At 39.7% G+C, this 16,355-nt stretch overlaps 1 long non-coding RNA gene across 2 annotated transcripts in view; it reads left to right on the top strand.

Moving 5' to 3' along the window:
• Positions 1-1,173: 1,173 nt before the first annotated feature.
• LOC126061777 (uncharacterized) overlaps positions 1,174-16,355 on the top strand; it is a 49,199-nt gene continuing 34,017 nt past the window's right edge. For both annotated transcript variants that reach the window (XR_007513878.1, XR_007513879.1), the window contains exons 1-2: positions 1,174-1,245; positions 2,925-3,175. This is a non-coding gene — a long non-coding RNA (uncharacterized LOC126061777). The remainder of the gene's footprint in view (positions 1,246-2,924; positions 3,176-16,355) is intronic.

Genomic DNA, 16,355 nt, shown 5'->3' on the forward strand with positions numbered 1-16,355 from the left:
ACTTCTTAACATATTTTATCTGTTTGGAATTTTCATCATACAATTAATGATGAATAACATCACATCTATATCTCTGCCCTGAGTTCTTGACTTGTACTCAACTTCCATATTTCCAAACATCTAGATCCTCTGCTATCTTCTCATTCTTTAGTGGGTGTGATGATTAAGATTGTGGGTCAGTTTGGCTGGGCCATGATTCTCAGTGGTTTGGCAGTTGTATGATGTTGTGATCATCTCCATTATTGGATTGGTTGTGAGTAGCCAATCGGTTGCAAGTGAGTTTCCTTGGGCATGTGGCCTGTATCAAATATAAGTGGACATTCTGGCAAGGCTTGTGAACTTTTTGCTTATGCTGGCTCCTGCAGCTGGCTTCTGTTTGTCTGACCTCTGGTTCTTGGGATTTGAGCTAGCAGCTCACCTGCGGTCTTGCCTGCCAATCTTGGGATCCATCGACCTATGAAGCCTGTGAGCAAGAGCCTTGCTCTCTGACCTGTCAATATTGGGTCCACCAGCCCCTGTGGCTTTGTGAATCTGGAAAAGCCTCTATCCTGACCCACAGACTTGGAACGTTCCAGCTTCTACAGCCAAGCGAGCCATTCCCTTGCTATAAATCTCTCTCTATATTTATATGCTTTACTGGCTTTGCTTCTCTAGAGAACCCAGCCTAAGACAGTAGGTAAGCTCAACTTTTACCCCTTTCTTGGTTTTTACTATTTACAAAGACTTCTTCTTTCTCTATGTTTCTTTTAAACTGCACCATTCAGATCAATGCTTGCCTTGAACTGTGTGAGAATCTATTCTCCAGTAGCTCATATGTACTTTGAGGACAAGGCACCCAGATTGATATTTCTTGTGTGAAACTCAAATACTTGGTAATTAATTAGAGTCCAGTTTTTTCTTTAAATTTTATTGTGCTTTATGTATAAGTTTACAGAGCAAGTTAGTTTCTCGTTAAAAAATGTATACACAAATTGTTTTGTGACCTTGGTTGCAATCCTCGCGATATGTCAGCACTCTCCCTTTCCACTCTGGGTTCCCCGTATCCATTCATCCAGTTTTCCTGTCCCTTCCTGCCTTCTCATCTTTGCTTTTGGGCAGGCATTGCCCATTTGGTTTCATGTACTTGATTGATCTAAGAAGCTCATTCCTCACCTGTGTTACTGTTTATTTTATAGGCCTGTCTAATCTTTGGCTGAAAGGTGAACTTCAGAACTGGCTTCAGTTCTAAGTTAGAAGGTTGTCCAGGTGAGTTGATTCTTAAAAAACATGTCATTGTCCAAGATGAAAAATAAAACGTAAGTAAACATCAGACTAGAAATAGCATTAGTTTCTAAAGTGGTGTAATATTTACTTGGGAATTTGTGCTTATTATCAGGCTAAAGATATTTAATAATATTAACAGGCATAATTAGAATATGAGATTTAAGTGTATTAGGTATTGAGGGCCATATAAAATAATCATATTAAACAAATGTTTTTTCTGCCTTTTTGTTAATTTTTTGGCAGTTGAGCTTAATCTCATTTACTATATTTCTAAATAACTCTGGTTAAGAAATGAGGAAGAAATGCTTTTCTTCTACTTTTTTTTTAAATGGAACTATTAAAATGGAATATTTAGCAAACATTTTATGACTCCCAATTTACAGAATACAATTAATCCCAAACATAATTACTTCCATTAAAATTTACTACAATCTGATTTATGCAGTTAATTAGGAAAAAAAAATCAATGGGTGACGAATTCTAGTTGAAGGAATATTTTGTTCTGTGTGGTGTCAAGCGAAGCTTTCTTAAACGTTCAGACTTTTGATTTGTAAAGATTCAAACTAAATCTCAAATCAATACATCTGGTAAAAAACAAACAAAAAAGAACAAAAACAGCAACAGCAACAACAACAACAACAACAAAATAACCTCCTTTGTACAAATCCACACATAAAGGAAGCAATTTTTCATAGGTTTGAACAAAAGGACTCTAGTTTCCTTTTTCCTAGTATGTGGCTCAATCTCAAAAAGCACGTAGACTTGTGCATGAATTGTCTGGTGGAGAAATGACTAAGATTCTATTCTGAACTGGGTCTCTTGGAAGGCCTCCTGGTAGTGGTCAGATAATAATTATGATACTACTTGAGGCTATATGTGAGAATATTCTTGAGTCTGGTTTGAATTCTTTTTAGCAGCTGAGTCATTGCACTGCCACAGCAAATGACTTTTAATTTTGAACCACCATGTCTCTAATCATAATTCATAAGAAAATGTAATAAATTGTCTAACAATAAGAAAAATTTAAAGCCTCAGAAAGAGAAAAATTGAAAACTAATAACTTGGTGGGTAAGCTCCACCTTTATCCCTCTGTTTCTTGCAAGAAATTTGTCAGCCTAGAGAGGATGGCCAGATGTGGCTGAGTTATAGCCAAGACAAGTCAACGGCATCGGGATTTATTATTTTGTTTTATTCCATCAAAAAAAAAATGTCTTCAAGATGGCATATTTCTGACCGAGGTATCAGCTTTATTTGACATGTAGCTATACTGCTTTCATTTTTTCACTCCTTCCTCCTGTCACTCAGATATGTGTTAAATACCAACTATTAGAGAAAGTAGTAACGATTGTTGCCACCAGTAATTTACCAGTTTCTGTTGAGTTGACTTTGACTCACGGCAAATCATGCGTGTCAGAGTAGAACAGTGCTGCATAGGGTTTTCAATGGCTGATTTTTCAGGAGTGGATTGTCAGACCTTTCTTCCAAGGTGCCTCTGGATGGACTCGAACCTCTAACCTTTCAGTTAGCAGCTGAGCAAGGCAACCATTTCCACCATCTAGGGACTCCACCACCAATAAAGATTGTGATAAAGTAACCCTTAAAAAAAAATTTTTTTTTTTTTTTCTGTTGCTAAATTCTTCTTCTCATTCGCCCTTCCCCAGGATTTCTTCCCACACTGGAGCTATTTGTAGGAATTACAAGATGTGGGTTTGAAACTTTGGAGATTGTGGGATCCATGAAGTTTGAATATTGGGAAAATGTGTTTCTGGCTTTTGAACTCGTCATATTTTCTTTGTTGCATCTACTCTGTACTGGAAACAGCAAGGAATCCAGAACTAAGAATTCGAACTTTGAAAGTCTGAAATAATTTGGAAGAGCCCAAGGCCTCTTGGAGGAGGGAAAGACATCCACTGTGAGTTCTATTCCGGTGGGTATGGGATCCACTGAGAAGGGCATGCTTACTGATTTTGCAAAACATGTTTATTTTAGGTGGTAGATGAAGTTTACAAGGTGGGAGACTCAAAAGAAAGTAAACATAATCGTATTTTAGACGAAGGTTTACAGGGCAAATTAGTTTCTCATTAAATAAGTAATACACATATTGTTTTGTGATGTTGGTTGCCAACCCCGCGGTGTGTCAACACTCTCGCCTTCTCTACCTCGTGTTCCCCATTTCCATTCGTCCAGTTTTCCTGTCCCTTCCTGCCTTCTTGTCCTTGTCCCTGTGCTGTTGTACCCATTTAGTCTTGTTTTGTTTTATGTGCCTGTCTAATCTTTGACTGAAAGGTTAACCTCAAGAGTGACTTCAGTACTGAGTTAAGAGGGTGTCGGGGGCCATATTCTTGGGGTTTCTCCAGCCTCTGTCAGACCAGTAAGTCTGGTCTTTTGTTTTTTTGAGTTAGAATTTTGTTCTCCATTTTTCTCCAGCTCTGTCTGGGACCCTCTAGTTGTGCTGGACTCAGTCTGGTGGAAGCTGTGGTAACTGTGGTCCATTAGTCCTTTGGACTAATCTTTCCCTTGTGTCTTTGGTTTTCTTCATTCTCTCTTGCTCCAGATGGCGTGGGCCTAGTGGAATATCTTAGATGGCTGCTCACAAGCTTTTAAGACCCCAGATGAAAAGTAGGCATAACAGTTTTTCCTACTGTAATGTATCACCTAAGGAACCCTAGTAGTTCAGTGGTTGAGTGCTCAACTGCCAACCAAAAGGTTGTTGGTTTGAACCTACCAGCTGCTCCATGGAAGAAAGATGTAGCAGTGTGCTCCCGTAAAGATTTACAGCTTTGGAAACCCTATGGGGCAGTTCTACTCTGTCCTATAGAGTTGTTATGAGTCGAAATCAACTCAACAGCAACGGGTTTGGTTTGGTAACGTATTATCTAGGCTTGCCTCTTTCAATTCATGGAGTAGTCTTTAAATAAAAAAAACTACAGAAAAAGTAAATTTTTATACAAGTCCATTCTTTTCACAGATGAGATTTTTATTCTAGTTGTACTTTTCTGTATATTCTGACTCCTTTCTCTTTCTTCCTCCATTTTATTGTCAAAATTCTTTTCATTATTAAAAAAAAAGATTCCCTAGAGGTAGGACAGTACACAATACCGGGGAAGCCAGCACAACCTGTACAAGACAAGGTCATGGAAGCTCCACAGACACCTCCAAACTCCTCGAGGGACCGAATTGCTCGGCTGAGAGCTGTAGTGACCATGGTTTCGGGGAACATCTATCTCAACTGGCACAACACAGTTTACGGAGAATATGTTCCACATTCTATTTTGGTGAGTAGCGTCTGGGGTCTTAAAAGGCTGTGACTGGCCATTTAGGATGGGCTCCACTAGTCTCACCCTTTCAGGAGCAAGGAAGAATGAAGAAAACTAAAGACACAAAGGAAAGATTAGTCCAAAGGACCAATGGACCACGTCTACCATGGCCTCTACCAGACTGAGTCCAGTACAACTAGATGGTACCTGGCTGCCACTACTGACTGCTCTAACAGGGATCACAACAGAGGGTCCCAAACAGAGCTGGAGAAAAATGGAGAACAAAATTCTAACTCAAAAAGAAAGACCAGACTTGCTGACCTGACAGAGACTGGAGAAACCCTGAGAGTATAGCTCCTGATACCCTTTCAGCTCAGTAATGAAGTCACTCCTGAGGTTCATCGTTTAACCAAAGATTGATCTGGCCCATAAAACAAAATGAGACTAAAGAGGCACACCAGGACTAGAAGGCAGGAGGGGACAGGAAAGCTGGTAATAGGGAACCCAAGGTTGAGAAGCGAGAGTGTTGACATGTCGTAGGGTGGTTAACCAATGTCATAAAACAATATGTGTACAAACTGTTTAATGAGAAACTAGTTTGTTCTGTAAACCTTCATCTATAGTACAATTTAAAAAAAAGGAAAAAAATTCCATGGAGATTTATAAATAAGCACAAAAACAAACAACATAATGATTTCCTCTTTTGTAGTTGGAAAATGTACAGAAAAATGACCTGTTTGGAAATAAGTTGATTCTATTAGGAAAGCTGGAGTCCCTGGGTGGTGCAAACAGTTAACGTGCTCAGCTGTTACCTGAAAGATTGGAGGTTCAAGTCCGTGGGGAGGCACCTTGGAAGAAAGGCCTGGAAATCTACTTCTGAAAAATCACCCATTGAAAACCCTATGGAGCACAGCTCTACCCTGGTACACATCAGGTCATCATGAGTCAGAATCAACTCCACGGCAGCTGGTGTATTAGGAAAGCTGGGAATAGGAAAGGTAGAAGGGAAAAGAGGTAGCATGGCATTTTCATATGCCACATAATGTCCAAGTTATTCCCACAGGGACTTGTCTGTCCTAAAGGATATTGTCTACATAGGGAAAAAATTCACTTCTGTATAGCTGGTGACCTCCTCGGACATGTCCCCAGACCATACCAACACTTCCAGGCTTCTCTGACCCCAGTGTAAGTTACAGCGAGAGAGGATTTTCCTAGTCACTTCAGTGACTTTCTAAATAGAAATGGAAGAACCCAGAAAAGTTTTTGAATGAAAATCTTCAATCCTGTTGGCAATGCCTATTTTCCCTGCAGGCCATTTGGAAGTGATGAGTTCTCATTACCTGATGGTTTTCTGGAAACACAAGTTTGATTTGGGGTCAATAATTAAAGGGCACTAGGTTTTGTTCCAGTGGCTCCATAATAAAAGGTATGCTCAGTATGGCTGAGGAGAAAGGCTACAGAAGTTCTTATTTGTATACTTAGGCTTTGCATAAACATAATGAAGATAAAATGAGAGGAATTCAGAGCACAAAAGTGACGCATGCTTCAATTTTCCTGATACTTGAAGAAATTGTACATGAGGGAAAACCATCGAGAAATGTATTTCAAATTTCCACTGATTTTCTTGTGTAGAAGCAGTTGTCATCATATTCTTTTTCTAAAAAGTGAAAAAGGGAAGTGACGAAGAACAAATGTATCACGGTTCATTGACTGCAAGACTCTAATAATGAAGATTGTGTGTGTGTGTGTGAAAGTAAATGAGAGGGGGCAGGTGTGTGAAGGAAGAGAAAGGAGAGTTTTTAGTAAATGAAAAGTACATGTCTATATTTAAAACATGTAATTTAGTCTAAGATAATGCAAAGTAGAACAAAAATGGCTACAGGGGAATACTACAGAGAAAGGGATTGGTTGGATAGGGTAGTTCCCACAGTAGTTTTAAATCCAGTAGCTATGTTTTAATCTCCTAAACTAAAAGCTCTGTGATTTCATATAACTGCCATGAATAGGTTCTGGTCACAAACTTTTAGATAAATCATGTGTTATTTAGATTTGCTTTTTGCGTTTTCCTTCAAAGAGCTATCAAGGTGATCACACTCCTGGTAAACAGTTTCAGTAAAATTAATATAGTTAATTGTAATAATATTAGATCAACTAATTAGACCAAAATAGTTCTCTGAAAACTTTTAAAGTAGTTTGAATTATGTCTAGTCATTTTGCCTTCAAATAGTAATGAAAAGTCAAGTGGCTAAAGGGATACTGCCAAGGTAGACACATTTCAAATTTGAAACTATTCTTTTTGCATTGACATTTTTATTAATACAGTTGTTTTCATATAGGAAAATCATTTCTCTAGTTAGTAAATCTTTCTCTGATTTTTACAGTGTTAACTAGTCAGGCATGAAACCGACCTCATTGCTGGCATCTCCAGATATGCAACATGTCAACATGCTCAGGCATCGCTTTTCTTTCCTTGTTGGTTCAGCTCTTGAATACAAAGAAAAAAAAATAGTTCATGCTGGCTAGCTGCTGTTCTTGATCTCAACATATTTATGAACCTAAGCTTTGAGGCTTCAAAATGTCTTCCAATTTAACATAAAAAGCCAATTTAATTTTGAGCACCTTTGATGGTTGGTATTCATATATTGATGGTTGGTATTCATATATAGCAGGATGCTTGGCCCGTAGTAGATACCCAATAAATGCCTGTAGGAGGAAGGAAATTTTCAAATTGAGTATTCTAGATGAGTTGGTGAGCTTTAATTTGGTCTGTGAAAATAGACCACTTCTAAGCCTTAACTGTATATACTATCTTATAACCTTCTGTTATAAGTTGCAACTAACCAAGATTTATCTGGACAACCAACACCAATTCTATAAAAAAATGATTTTATAATTGTTCAAGGAGTATTTCTCTGGGTAAGCATATTGTATATTAGTTTTTATTTAAACTAAATCGTGACACACACTTATAAAAATTAAGCTCTACCAAGTTATTCAAAATTTAAAGTGAAAATAAAACACTTAAACTTACTACACTTGGCTGCTGAATTAAAGGAGACAACTTGTTGTGCTGTCAGCAATACTTGCCAAGGTCAGGCTCTGTTAAGATCCAGTGCTCATGAGCAGTGTATCAGTAGTCCTGATTGAGTGGACATGTCCATCCCTCTTCCCCACAACACTCGTAGGCACTAGGAGTCCCAGACATGGAGAGGAAGCTAATAATTTGAAGAGGAGGGACTGAATGCCTGTATTTCTCCCCTATTTGGTGTAATGGTTAAGAGCTTTGGCTGCTAACCTAAATGCTGGCAGTTCAAATCCACCAGGCACTCCTTGGAAACTCTACAGGACATTTCTACTTTGTCCTATAGGGTTGCTATGAGTTGGAACTGACTCAGTGGCAATGGGTTTGGATTTGGTATTTCTACATAGAGATGAAGCTTGTCATAACATCTTAATATTCATACACTCAAATAATTCTGATAAACAACTCAAAATTATACTTTTTAACTTATCAAAATCATGTAGAAGGAACGTTTCCTGGAACATAAATTACTTACAGTTTCAGGGGAGGTAAATACTAAAATGTCTTAGAGAAGAAGGATTAAATCTTTGGGGCTTCTTGATTTGCTCTTGTTGATGGGTCTGTGCCTTGTCTAATAAGAAACGGTCTTAATCTTAGAGATTGTGGAATTTAAAGAGATTATAGAAATCACCTACTTATTTTTTCATTAATTCGCCCAATAGTGAGAGTCTCCTAGGTAAGTACTGAGAGTAGGGAAGTAAAAAAAGACAGAAATGGCTTGTCTTCAGGGAACTTCACTTCAGTGGAGGAAGACAGTCATGAACAAGTTGTTATACATAAGAAATGTTATGAAGGAGAGGCTCAAGGTACTATCCAAGCATGCAACAGCTGTATGAAACAAATGAGGAAAACAGAAACACACAGCATGCTCTTCTGGGTTTTCATGTATTTTTTATTAAGCAATTCTGTGCACCTAGAATGTCCTGTTCAGGTTGATTTCATAACATACTCCCACTCCCTAGACTGGGCTCAGAGCTCCTTCTCTGCCCTCTTCTGTCATTGTGTGCCTATGTCTCTCTTTCATTGTGTTCACCATGTTATTAGAAATGATCTCTTTATGTGTCTGTTTCTGTCACTGACTCATACATTTTTTGAGGGCTGTGACAGATGTTACTCACCTTTCAACTGTAGTCACTGACAATTCAATTGAACTGGTGTGTCAATTGATTTGCTGAAGATCAAATTCTTAGGAAGAGGTATGATGAAGAGGAAAAGCTTCATTCTGGGCGGACAGGAAGACCGAATTCTACTCTTAGGCTGCCACTAACACGTTTGTTGTGGGAACTGAAAAGAAGGACATTACATGAATTTGGGTTGACTGCTTTGGACACTGACCTGTGGCACCCTGTGTGGTTCCCTGCATCCCTTTTTCTCAGTGCACCTCTGATTTCAGCCACAACTTTGGTCGGCATTCCTTGAATTCAGACTCATCTCATGCTGGCAGCTATTTCCTGTTTTCCTGGGAATTGGCCCAGTAAAGTGCAGACTGGAAGTAGTAGGGATTTAAGTACTTGAGGGCAATCCTTGGCCCAGGATGATGAAAGCTGTTGGAGAAATGCTTTAGCCTCTTATCCTTCAGCAGGATGATTCTGAGAGGTATTTCATTTGTTTCTCAGAGTCTGGAAGCTTAAAACCCCCGTTCATGATAACACAGCTTTATATTCCCTTTCGTCCTCATCTCTCTCACCTGCTCCCTCATTCTTGCTTCTTGGGATTGTGTCCCAAATAAACTACTTCCACCCAAGTCCAAGTCTTCATACTAGGTTCTGCTATTAGGGCTCAAACCATGACATCACATTAAGTGGTGGAAATCCGAAGCAAAGACCTAAATTGCCTAGTATTTTTCTGTTCCAGACATTCCACATAATGCCCAATACAATCTCCCTAACAGCCTGTACTTCCTTACTTACATTTAGGTCCAGTCAAGAACAACCTGACTGACTTTTCTTATAATATCCTTTCTATTTGCTATGTAAGATTTATGTAATTTTGGTATTTGTCTAATTTGTTGAAAGAATCTCTGGACAGGAAACTTGCATGAAGCCATGCAGTAGTCTCAGGGACAAGATCACCCAAATCTACTTGGAAACCTTTATGATGAATGCTCAATAGAAGGTATTGTAAGTCACAAGTTTTCAAGAATCCCTGAAAAGAAGACATATGTGAGCCGAGTGTTCCTAAGTCCTTCAGCCTTCTGGGGTTACTCTGCCCTTTCAAATACAAATTCAATAAATTAGCCCCCCACCCACTGTGCAAATTCAATAAATGTTGCAGCCAGGCTGGTGTCCTCTCCATTGTTAACACAGGCAGTCAAGTGAAGGGGAATGGGACCAGGATGCTCTTATCGCTTGTATTCTCCCATTCACCATGCCTGCAAATATCCATTTACTATCTGTCTGAATTAGCTAGTGCTGCTATAACAGAATACCACAAATGGATGGCTTTAACAAACAGGAATTTATTCTTTCACAATCTAGGAGGCTAGAACTCTGAATTCACGGCACCAGCTCCCGGGGAATCCTTTCTTTCTCTGTCGGTTCTGGGGAAAGGTCCTTGCCATCAGTTTTCCTCTGGTCCAGGAGCTTCTCAGCACTGGGACCCCCAGTCCAAAGGACCCGCTCTGCTCCCAGCACTTTTTTCTTGGTAGCCTAAAGTCCTCTCTCCGCTTACTTCTCTTCCCCTTTTATCACTTGTAAGATAAAAGTTGATGTAGGCCACACCCTAGGAAAACTCCCTTTGCATTGGATCAGGGCTGTGACCTGAGTAAGGTTGTTGCATCTCACCCTAATCTTCTTTAACACAATCTAATCTTGCCTCATTAGCCACCGGCAGAGATTAGGATCTACAACACATGGGAAAATCACATCAGATCACAAAATGGAGGGCAACCACACAATACTGGGAATCACAGCCTAGCCACATGATACACATTTTGGGGAGACACAATTCAATCCATAACACTATCTCAGTTTCATCACCTCTGGATCTATTATTCTTCTGGCCCCTGTCTCCTGTCCACACCAATTTATCCAAGTCAGACACAGCCACCTCTCCTCTATTGTCCTGTGTATCTCCAGCTCAGAAAATCTACTTTCTCTGAAGGCTTGGTGATAGTAACAGGGAATTAGAGCACCAATCAGGAAACAGCCAAAAATGAAATAAATGAATTACTTTTCTTGAAGTTCTCAGCCATCTCTGCTCCAGGGGACTCTTACTTTTTTATTCTTCTTTTTTAGCTCCTGGTCTGCTGCCATCTTTGTGGGTCTTCTCTCTCCCTCCAGAGTCTCTATTCTTCTGCTACTTTCTCCAAGCCTCCAAATTCACCTCCCTCCTCCAATTACAAATAAAACACTTTTTAAATGGACGTTATTACTGCATGAGGAGTGTCCTGTTGATTTGTCAAATGGAACAATTTAGCTTCCTATTTTTTGCAACCTCCTCCCTCTAGACTCTGCCCCGGACGTTGCCTTTTATATCAAAAAGTCCTAAGAATATGTTCTCTCAAACAAAATGCCAGTTTGCAGTGCACACTTAGCAATCCAAGAATTAGTATAAACTTAGAAATCACAGATTTTTTTTTTTTTTAACTGTATAGAGACAAAATTCTTAGGTGGTCTCAAGGTCAAAGTATTGCTCACAGCTCCTCTACCAGAGGCCTTCGTTAAAGGAAGCAGGACAGCACCAGACTTCTTGGCCCCTTCCCAGAATATAAAATCCAAGGGTCAGATTTACCCCACTTGCTCCGGTGGGTGAAGGGGGGCACTACCTCGTTACTGCCTGGTGGGAGTGAAAGTCCAGGTTGCACACTTGGCTACTGTTGACACCCACAGGGGAGGTGTTCCTCATTACTGCTGTGTGGGTGGGTGTTCAGCCTTCCCACTCCATCTCTGCTGATACCACCATGGCGTGGAGGGAAGGAATACCACATTACTGCTTCTCATATGGCCTCCCCTCACAAAGAGTGATGGCGGTGGTCTCCTTACCCATTGGCAGTGATAGAAACCCTGACTCTCTTCTATGCCTCCTCTGATACCACCCAGTGGGAAAGGAGAGAGGTAGGGTTTGAAGTCCAGCCTTTCCTCTGACTCTGTGGGGAAGTGAGGCCTCCTTACTACCCGGCAGGATGAAAATCCTCACTCCCACCCGGGCTGTCTCTGACGCAACTCTGATGGAGAGGTGGGGTGCTCCTTTACGGCTGGTCTTTGCAGGTGGAGTGGGGTTGGGGTCTCAATTTCTTCTGTGCTGTTTGGCTAGTTTAAAGTGGTTATTATCTAAAAGCTTTCTGTTTTTCTAGTATTGCTTTTTTTTGGTCCTTTGGCTAGAGGGAGCAGGCTTTTTTTTTTTTAAATCTATGCCCATTGGTGTTTCTACATTGTAAGTGTTTCCAGAAACTGCTCTGGCATATATGAGGCAAAAACAAAACCCCAGGAACTCATCGCCGGGCCTTTCCTCAAGTCCCAAGGTCCCTGGCCAGTCTGTCTTCTTCTCTTCAACTTTCAGAATCTTCTTCTGTTTGTACATAAGGAGAGGCTTTTCAGCTGTATTTAGTGGATGAGTAAAGTATATCTATTCCATCTTTCCGAAGCAGAAGTCTCTTTGATGTCTTTTAAGACAGAGTAGCTTTGGAGCCTTACAGTACCCTATTTAACCCACCTGTGGGGTTTTATAGGCTCTCTCACTGTCTTAGTCATCTAGTGCTGCTATAACAGAAATACCACAAGTGGATGGCTTTAACAAAGAGAAGTTTATTTCCTCACAGTAAAGTAGGCTAAAAGTCCAAATTCAAGGTGTCAGCTCCAGAGGAAGGCTTTCTATCTCTGTTGTCCTTCTCATCAATCTTACTCCAGACTAGGAGCTTCTTGGCACAGGGACCCTGGGTCTAAAGGATGCGCTCTGCTCTTGGCACAGCTTTCTTGGTGGTATGAGGTCCCCCTGTCTCTCTGCTCACTTCTCTCATTTATATTTCAAGAGATTGCCTCAAGATACAATCCAATCTTGTAGATTGAGTCCTGTCTCACTAACACTACTGCCGCTCATCCTCCCTCATTAACATCATAGAGGCAGGTTTTACAACACATAGGAAAATAACACAATACTGGGAATCATGGCCCAGCCAAACTGATAACACACATAATTCAATCCATGACACTCACTTTCGGTCACTGGCTTTAGGCATATCCCTGAGCCACCCAGAGGAGCGTCTGGTGGCATATGATGTTGTGCACCTTCCTGGCAGGCAGCAGCCACATTCCAAACTCCCACGTTTCATCTGCCCTTTTAGCGTTAGAAAGGTGTCTTTTCTCGTACTTCCTCTGTATCCTTCTCAGTGTCTATTTCTGAATTATGTTGAAAAATCGAATAAAAATTCTTTATAGTCTGGAGAACGAATACCAAACGGGATAAAAATAATTTCAATTGTAACTTGCCATGCTTTATTATTTGTTCAAGCCAGACTTAAATCGATCATTTAGCGATTTCGTTTTTAAATGGTTTTGTTTGAGTTTTACAAAACAACTACTTTCGCAAAAGAAAATTTGATTGTCTTTGTAAGAAAACAGTTGTGTTTGTGCGTGTGTGTGTGCATACACTGTATTTCTGAATAGTAGAGAAAAACTAAATAATGTTGGGAATAATAGAGTAAGTGAAGAATCTCTGTTTAAATGTTGTCTCTGTCTCATTTGAAAGCTGCCTGGATAATTATTTTCAATTCCAAATGCCTCAGTGTTCACCATAATTACTGTTTTTTTCTGGGCATCATGAGCCAAGAAAGGCCAGACAGAGAGAATGTGAAATAGAATGGTTACTAATGCAGAAAGTGTGTTTAACCCCAGAATGCTAATATCAATTAAAATAATATTATGGCTTCATGATTTTCTTTCAAAGATAATTTTCTCCTTCTAAATTGCCTTGGACAAGCTACTTCTTGCTACCAGCCTTGTCTCAAGGGATGTGTACTGACTGGAAATTTTGAGCATCTGTACAAATGTTTATTGAATTTTTAATAATAAGATTATGCACCAACAATAAGCAATCATCATTTTCCTGTGTGTTGAGCAATTGCTTGTAGTTGAACACCACAAAATTGGACTAAGGAATTCAGAAGAAATGACTAAGAAGAGTAAGTGGTTTGCATGTAGAACACACTCGTAGACATTAAAAAAACAAATCAATGAATCGAACAATCAAGCCTTAATTGAAAACAAATTAAACAAGAAAATAAAGTTAGAATAACTCCAATGTACCTGGAAGCAAAAAAAAAAAAAAAAAAATATCCTAACAACTGTGTGTTAAACACAGGTCTTTCTCGAAGAGTTTATATCCATCTTTCCTCTTCTCTTTGTAACCTCTCCCCTTTGAAGTTGGAATGCAGCTTAAGGGGAAGAACTGAAGAGGAATATCGTACTAGTTTTTACTTTTCTTTCACTTGGAGACAAAGAAAACCTGAGAATGTAGAAAGACCTTCAGGGTTCACAGCCTTAAACTTCCTGTCTAGTGAGGGAGTATCTCCCCAGGATACACTTGTCTAAATCAGAGCAGTGGCAGAGAATTGCTCCCATTTTTTTTTAATTGCTCCCATTTTGATGCATGCTATTATTTTTTTGTTAGCTTCAATCATTGCAAAATCTTTACTCGTATTGGATGAGTTGTTCCTCCATATTGTTCTAGTTCTGTCTTAGGGGGTGTTGGATTGAATTGCATCCCCCCAAAATATGTCGAAGTCTTAACCCCTGTACATGGGAATGTGAATTTGTCTTAAATAAGGTCTTTGAGATGTTATCAGTTGGTTAAGGTGAGGTCATACAGGACATGAGGTCTGTTTTAGTCATCTAGTGTTGCTATAACAGAAATACCACAAGCTGTTGGCTTTAATAAAGAGAAATATATTTTCTCACAGGCTAGGACACTGGAAGTCCAAATTCAGAGTGCCAGCTCCAAGAGAAGCCTTTCTATCTCTGTTAGCTCTGGGGGAAGGTCCTTATCATCAATTTTTCCCTGGTCTAGGAGCTTTTAATCACAGGGACCCAGATCCAAAGGATGCGCACTCCTGGCTTTTCTCGCTTTGTGGAAATGAGGTTCCCCTGTCTCTACTGGCTTCTCTTTTAAGACAAAACCTAGTCTTGTAGATTGAGTCCTGCCTCACTGACATAACTGCCTCCAATCCTGCCTCGTTAATATCATAGAGGTTAGGATTTACAACACATAGGAAAATCACATCGGATGACAAAATGGTGGACAATCATACAATATTGGGAATCATGGAGTAGCCAAGTTGACACACATTTTTTGGGGACAAAATTCAATCCACAACAAAGTCCTAATCCCATCTAAATCATGTTTTAGAAGTGAACAGACAAAAATAGAGACCCGGAAAACAGCCATGTGATGACAGAATCAGACACAGCCCCAAGTCAAGGACCACCAAAGGTTGCCAGGAGCCACCAGAAGCTAGAAGACAGGCATGGAACAGTTTCTCTCTCACAGCTCTCAGAAGGAATCAACATGACCCATACCCTGATTTGGACCACTATCATCCAGAACTGTGAGACAATAAATTTCTCTTTTTATAAGCCACGGCAGTTTGTGGTATTTTGTTACAGCAGTCCTAAGACACTAAGAAGGGAACAATCCTAGATGCTCTTTCATGTGACAGGCTGTGTTTATTTATTTTTTATTTGGTAGGTTAAATAATTCCAGATTCTTCAACTATTCTGTGTTGACAGCACTTCTAGATATTTTATCATCATAATAAACCCCTTCTTTTATTGCTTCCTATTTTACAAAGGTACCTACTAAAAAGTAATGCGAAACTCAATTTAAGAAAATTTCAGTTCAGTTCAACAATTCATGAAATAGTTATCAAGCACTTACAATGTGACTGACACTGTTAAGTCCCGGGGCGTTAGCAGTAAACATGACCGATGGTTGCCATTTCTCCTCCTGAAGATCATAAACACTGAGTGAAGACAGACATTCAATGAGTAATTACGAGTGTGATGTTTGTTATGAAAGAGGTTGTAAAATCGTCTAATGTGAGGGGGATTTAATTAATTCTGAAGAATCATGGAAGGCAAGATGTTTAAGCTAAGACTGAAGCTAGGATAACAGAGGTCCAGAAAATGGAAGTGCTACTGGAAAAGACTTGGTGTTGAGAGGTGTCTCAGAGTCCAAGGGAAGAGAGTGTTTAAGAGGATTACCGGTTCTCACATCAGTGGAGAAGGTCCTGGGTGGCCTCTACCATTAGGTAATGGGGAAGTCAGCTGTTCAAAAAAGGAACAAACCCTCGATTCCCTTTTTTTCTGTATCTTACTATCTAGCTTTCGCACAGCTTCCTTTACTTATTTTCATTACAGTTTTACAACTGTTCTGGTCGTGTCAGCATATTACCTCAAAAACAAATATCTGAAAGGTGTCACTTTTGCAGAAAGTGCTCAAGCAGACAAACTCTCTTCTTCCTGTTAAAAAAAGATGAAAAAGTGTTCAATAGATTTAGCAAGGAATTAATTGGTGACATTGGGAAGGGTCCTTGTAGGAGTTATATGTAAGCCATTGATTGGGAAAGGAAGCCAGGTTGCAGTGGGTTGGGGAGTGAATAGAAGGTGCCCTAGTAGATACAGAAAGTGCAAACACTGGGAAGAAGTTTAACTGTAGAGGAAGAAGGGAGAGATAAGTTAAGCATCTAGAGAAAGAGTAGAATAAAATAAAGTTTTTTTTTTTTGTTTTTTTTTTTTTTAGGAGGAGAGAGACCGCGGCAA

Source organism: Elephas maximus, chromosome 18 (assembly GCF_024166365.1).
Source record: "Elephas maximus indicus isolate mEleMax1 chromosome 18, mEleMax1 primary haplotype, whole genome shotgun sequence".
In the NCBI taxonomy this organism is placed as follows: domain Eukaryota; kingdom Metazoa; phylum Chordata; class Mammalia; order Proboscidea; family Elephantidae; genus Elephas; species Elephas maximus.